Source organism: Panthera pardus, unplaced genomic scaffold, assembly GCF_024362965.1.
Source record: "Panthera pardus isolate Hobbes unplaced genomic scaffold, ASM2436296v1 HiC_scaffold_17, whole genome shotgun sequence".
Taxonomy (NCBI): Eukaryota; Metazoa; Chordata; class Mammalia; order Carnivora; family Felidae; genus Panthera; species Panthera pardus.
Window position 1 is genome coordinate 71,652,441 of NW_026526732.1, and position 6,558 is coordinate 71,658,998.

The window sequence follows — 6,558 nt, forward strand, 5'->3', positions numbered from 1 at the left end:
TGAGTTCAAGCCCCACATCAGGCTTGACACTGCTTGAGATTCTCTCTCTGCCCCTCCCCTGCTCTCTCTCTCTCTCTCTCTGAAAAATAAACATTAAAAAAAAAATAAAAAATAAAAAAACAAATGACAAAGTTTGGACCTGTCATCTGTTTATTAAAAGGCTCCAGTGGGGGCGCCTGGGTGGCTCAGTCGGTTAAGCGTCCGACTTCAGCTCAGGTCACGATCTCGCGGTCTGCGAGTTCGAGCCCCGCGTCGGGCTCTGGGCTGATGGCTCAGAGCCTGGAGCTTGCTTCCGATTCTGTGTCTCCCTCTCTCTCTGCCCCTCCCCCGTTCATGCTGTGTCTCTCTCTGTCTCAAAAATAAATAAACGTTAAAAAAAAATTTAAAAAAAAAAAAAAGGCTCCAGGGTGTGGCTTTTGCCTCTAGGCACAGTAGTACAGAGTCACTCACATTCATACATACATCCTTCCAGGTAGAGCTGGGCCACTTGCAGTATTTGGAGGCTGCGAGGGCAAGTGACAGCTGTTGGCTGTGCCTTCCCTCTGTAAAGCAGGTAAGCAAGATACACAGTGAAGGTGGTGGTTGCTGGTATTAGCCTGGGAGGAAGGGTTTATAAACAGAAAGTGTTACTTGAAGCCTTCCCACCAGTGGTAGCAAGGCCACTCCACCGTGTTGAGAATTGACTGGTCTTAGAACTGTACCTGGTAGAGTCTACTATCTTTCCATGAGATCCTCAACCAATGGGGATAAAGCTGTGGCCCTCCAGCAAGTCCTGAGAAGATACTGAAGTAGAATGTAATTGCGTAGGCCAGCTCCTCCCCCTCTGAGAACCAGCTCCTTCCACACACACCCAGCAGGCTGAGCTTTATTGTTTGTTTCCTTTTTTCAGCCCAGGCACTGGGTGCAAATATGAAACATACTTGCTTGCAAATGCGCCTGAACTTCATAACCTCTTTTCTCTCCTTACTAAGAATGCATGTGTTCTTTCCTTCATCCCCTTTCTGAGATGCCTGTTATGCTTCCTTCTACCCAAGACCAGCATACTCCAAGAACTTATATCTTATCTAATTTTGCTGCTCAAGGCTGTCAGCTATTTTATACATTATTAAAGAATTGTGCAATCCTAAGCAGAGAGGCTGGTGGGAGGAGGCTGAGAAACAGGGATTCTGTTCTAATAGCAGGGTCTGGACTCCCTGGAGGGCTGGAGGCTCTGTAGCGGAGATCATCATTATTGCTACAGCACCTTTCGTTTTAGGACAGCAGTTTTCAGAATGTGGTCAGAGAACCCCTGCAGTCCCCAAGATCCTTCCTTTTCCCACTGTGTGTCTGTATGAGGCCGAATTTCAACTAAAACATATCACAGCAGATTGAATACAGAGGCAGACATGAAATCCAGCTGCCTTCTATTAAGCCAGACATAGGCATCGCTTCTCGACCTTTTGGCTAAGATCAAGTGAAGCCAGACATAGGCAATTTGCCAAAAAAGAACTGCCCCTCCTCTCAGTGACTTTTGCTTTGGAAAAGATAGCTTTATTTTATTATATTTTATTTTATTTTATTTTATTTTATTTTATTTTATTTTATTTTATTTCATTTCATTTGTTTTGTTTTGTTTTGTTTTAGAGAGCACTCATGAGTAGGGGAGAGGGGCAGAGGAGAGAGAGAATATTAAGCATGGAGCCCTACATAGGGCTCCATAACATGATGCTGAAATCATGATCTGAGTCGAAATTAAGAGTTGGATGCTCAACTGACTGAGCCACCCAGGTGCCCCAAAGATAGTTATGTTGTAAATGAAAATGAAATGAAATGAAAATTTATCCTAACACATAATGTGGGTTTTTTTGTTAAACAAATTAATAAATATTTAAAAGTTTTGTTTCAATTTTAATACAATAAATATTGATACAACCCATGAGATCTTCTGGGAGCCCTCAACAATTTTTTTTTTTTTTTTAACTTTTACTTATTTTTGAGACAGAGAGAGACAGAGCGTGAACAGGGAGGGTCAGAGAGAGGGAGACACAGAATCTGAAACAGGCTCCAGGCTCTGAGCTGTCAGCACAGAGCCCGACACGGGGCTCGAACTCACGGACCGCAAGATCATGACCTGAGCCGAAGTCGGCCGCCCAACCGACTGAGCCACCCAGGCGCCCCAACAATTTTTAAAACTATAAAGGGGCTCTGAGATTTAAAAGTTTGAGAACTGCTCCTTTTGGGCTACTCTTGGCCCCATTTGTCCTCCCTCTTGCTCTTCCTGAGGGATCTCACCAAGCCCCACTGCTTCAGCTACTACCTCTGAGCTGGCGCGCGCTGTGGACAACACATCAGCTTCCGTGTGCTGCTCTGCGACCACCTGGAGGTAAGGGAAATAAGATCCCCTCTGAGAGCTGACCTGGATAAATCCACCACAGCAGATGTGATCAACCCTTCACTCATCCCACAAATATTTATTGAACACCTACTCTGTGCCATGTACTACTTAGACATTGGGGTTATAGCAGCAAGCAAAACAGAAAATCCCTGAACGTTTTCCTGGGGTACATGAGGAGAGTATAAGAGTATAATGAGAAAGAATGCCATATGTAGAAGTAATACTAGAAATTACCTGTTAAGAGCATGACCTTATGAAGTATTTGGGATAACCCCAAATTCCAGACTCTTTCCCCCTCAGGGTTCCCAGAGTGATAATCAGACAACAGACAATGATGAGGCAACATAAAGTGACAAAGGGTATGTTGGGGGTGCATATATGTGTTTTTGTCTCTCCCATAAATTATGTTTCCCAGTGGCCATTCTGTTAGTAGGGCTCTGGGAAGTAGGTGTTGACAAATTTCATTTTGGGAAGGAGGGAGATGATGCAAGAAAAGTTCCTGCCAGCCATCAGAGCTGGGAGCCAGGAGAGCAGCCCTTCTGACTGGCAGCTCAGGGACAAGACCAGACTAGCACTCTTGCGGCACAGGCTGGTGATGATCCAAAGAGCAAGGCTCTGGGCAAGCATGAGGTCACCTAAGCACCGCCCTCCAGACACCTACTTAAGGAGAAAAAGAAAAAAGGAGAGAAACAGCTCTTAGTGGGAGTTATTACCTGGAAGGAGACTACGTTAAATTAGAAAAGTAAAATACTTTAATTGGTGATTTTAAAGTTCCATCTCCAACATTTTCTTTGCACCTCTGAGATATAGTGTTTAGAATTCAATCCGGGCTGCATTAATTTATTGTTGCTGGGCTTGTGTGCGAAACCCTGAGGCAGGGAGCTCTGGCAAGGATGACCCTTCCTTCTCCTTAACCCTAAACCCAAATATTACTACCAAATTGGTCACATGGAAGACAGGAAGTTGAAGAGATACCAGAGGAAAAGAGAACAGGATGGACAGGTCTTTTCCCTAGAAAGAATTGGTTCCCACCTTCTTTGCCACTTACGCCACCTGGAAAGGAAAAACACAGAGATCTGCCACTATGCACTTACAACACGCACCGTATACCAGAAAGTGAGGGCTGAGGAGGAAAACAATGGGAGGGGAGGGGTCTTCTTCCATCTTGGAAAACTTCTGGCCCTCTGACAAGATAAGAAAGAGAGCCCCAATCTCATGCGGCAATGACTGTCCAGAAATGACCCATCAGTGTAGCCGGGGTACAGGGGTGCAAGAGCACCTAGCTCTGGGGGTCCTAAACAGACCAGGTTCGGCCAGTCACTGCTCACAAAATCCAAAGGCAGAGAAATGAGTGGTGGTGAAACAAGACAGGAATTTATTTCAGTGAGGCCAACACTGAGAAGACAGGGGACTCATGCATCTCAAAGACTGTCTCCAAAGTGCTGAAAATACTCCCAGGTTTATATGAGGAAAATGTGGGACAAAAGTCAGTGGGTACATGCATGGGTGGGCAGTAAAGGTCTGGTTGATCACTGTCACGGCCCAAGTCTTGCTGGCTCAGGGTAGTCCTTATTGCTTGAGGGGATAGTTTCAGTTCCCATTAGAAAATGCTTTGCCTGCAGGGTCTTTTGCCAGAGTTAAGAGTCAAGCTGGAAAGAAGAACTTAATCACTTACCAAGTACAGATGGAGGTCAAAATGGAGGTAGTTGATCTCTTTCGCTCTGCTGAACTCCTTTACCCTCCTCAGTCAGAACCTAATTTGGTTAGTGTAGGTAATCTCTCTTACAGCTTGCAGTTCTGTGGCCTTTCCTTCCCTGAGATATTAGGCAGATTGCTTGTCCAGAGGACCATACCTATAGTAATTATTCAGTCATTCAGCTAATATTTGAGCTTGAGTCCTCTGCTCACTTATGAGTCCTGAAATCACTTCTGTGACCCAGTCTTCTTTTTAATTTTTTTTTTTTAACGTTTATTTATTTTTGAGACAGAGAGAGACAGAGCATGAACAGGGGAGGAGCAGAGAGAGAGGGAGACACAGAATCTGAAACAGGCTCCAGGCTCTGAGCTGTCAGCACAGAGCCCGACGCGGGGCTCGAACTCACGGACCGTGAGATCATGACCTGAGCCGAAGTCAGACGCTTAACCGACCGAGCCACCCAGGCGCCCCTGTGACCCAGTCTTCTGAGGTGGGAGTGATATGCCATGAAATGGATCCGGCCACAGGAGGAGAGCTGATTGAAAAGTCAGTAGGTAGAAGACAACAGGAGAAAGACCAACATTCAAAAGCCTAAAGTGGCTGACGTTCCTAGTTGAGAGACAGGGACTGTCTTGTGTGCACAAAACGGGTAGCAGTGATGAGCACTTCCTTCGTTGTGTGTGATTTGTCCTTGATTATTTGTGGTGCTGATGTAGTCTTGTTCTGTGGATAGATTATGCCTTTTTAAAAATGTTGTTTTAAAAAACTGATTGGCAGTGTGGATGTTCCCAAACTCTTCCTGGCAATTTGAATCACCTTCTTTCAACTTTCTTTGAGGTACCTACGTAAAACAAGCCAGATATCAGAGCCGTTAAAAGACAAACTGAGGCATATCACAATTTTTCAGAGTTTATTCGAGCAAAAATCAGTGGGATTAAGGCAGTGCCAAATCAGAAGTGGTTAGGAGCAGAAGTTACGAAGACTTACAAAGGAAAGATGGAAACAAAGCAAAGAAATCATGTGATTAGCTGTAGTTTAAGCATTTGTCTTATTCACAAAGACTCATTGGCTGTTTGTGATTGGTTGTCCTCAAGTTTGATTTCTAAGCCTTGAGATATTTATGGGTTTACTTAGGCCAAAAAACATTAGAACCACCTAGGTCTAATAGTCTCCTTGTTTAATTTAACACAGCATAGACCAATGGTTGTCTATGTTGTCAACTGTAGCACAGATTTGGCATAAACCAGAGTGGATAAACCAGAGTGGATAAGCCAACTCTGTGCTAGAGTTAATTGTATAGACAACCATTGGTCTACACGGAGTTAAATTAAATCACAGATCTACCATAGTTTCAAACCACTTTCTTCCAGCCTTTTGTTAATGTGTGTTCAGGGAATATTAACCTAAATAAAATGTAATTAGTATGAAAAATCTGTTCTCTGAAGTTATACAAGATTATACCTCATTTTTAGATCATTTATGAGGCAGGTGATAAATAGAAGAGGCCCTGATGTTAGACTACCTAAGTGAAGTCCCAGCAATTGAATTTGCTAGCTCTGTGACTTCTGAAGTTATTTGACCCCTCTCTGCTTCATTTTTCTTATATGCAAAATGGAAGTAATAATAAATAGCTTCTTATCCAGAGTTGAGAGAAAGTAAATGAGCCAGTTACTGTCCAATACATAATAAATGACATGTAATAAATGTCAGTTTCATCATTATTAGTTTTTAAGTTTTTTTCCTGTTCTCTTCCATTTGTACGGTTAAAGCCATTTTCTTCTTTTTTTTCTCCTAAAGTACCCATTCTGATTGCAGAACTAATATGTATTAGTAAAAGACTCAGAGAACACATAAAAAGATAAAAAGGAAATAGAAATGACCCATTAATCCCAGGTCCAAGAGATATAACCATCTTGAAAATGACTCAAGAAATCTATTTACTAGCATTTCCAAGAAATGTCTGAAATTTCCATTTCAGATCTTCCTCCACTTACAATGGTGTTATGTCCCAATAAACCCTCATACATTGGAAATATTGTAAGTTGAAAACACTTTGAACACACTAACCTGCCGCACATCATAGCTTAGTCCAGCCTCTAATTGGGCAAAATTATCAAACACAGAGACTGTTTTATCAAAAGTGTTGAGTATCTGTGTAATTTATTGAATATGTTCTGAAAGTTAAAACAGAACGATTGTGTGGGTACAGAGGGTTTTAAGTATGTTGATCGCTCACACTCGTGATCGTGTGGCTGGTTGGAGCCGTGATTGCCTCTGCTCGCCATCTTGAGAGAGGATCATACCATGTATGGCTGATCCAGGAAAAGACCCAAATTCAAAATTCAAAGTATGGATTCTACTGGATGACTATAGCTTTCACACCAGCGTCAAGTTGAAAATTTTAAGTTGAGGGGCGCTTGGGTGGCTTAGTTGGTTGAGTGTCCAACTTCGGCTCAGGTCATGATCTCACAGTTTGTGGGTTCAAGCC

The 6,558-nt window shown here is 43.0% G+C and overlaps 1 long non-coding RNA gene across 2 annotated transcripts; it reads right to left on the reverse strand.

Annotated features, from left to right (window-relative positions):
- Positions 1-394: 394 nt before the first annotated feature.
- On the reverse strand, positions 395-4,314 carry LOC109263393 (uncharacterized). Of its 2 annotated transcripts, none has more exons than XR_002078186.2 (4): positions 4,050-4,314; positions 2,297-2,356; positions 702-772; positions 395-542 (listed from the first exon to the last, which is right to left on the reverse strand). It is a non-coding gene; the product is annotated as an uncharacterized LOC109263393 (long non-coding RNA). The 2 variants fall into 2 exon arrangements; XR_002078187.2 differs by having other exon boundaries at positions 702-783.
- Positions 4,315-6,558: the final 2,244 nt, after the last annotated feature.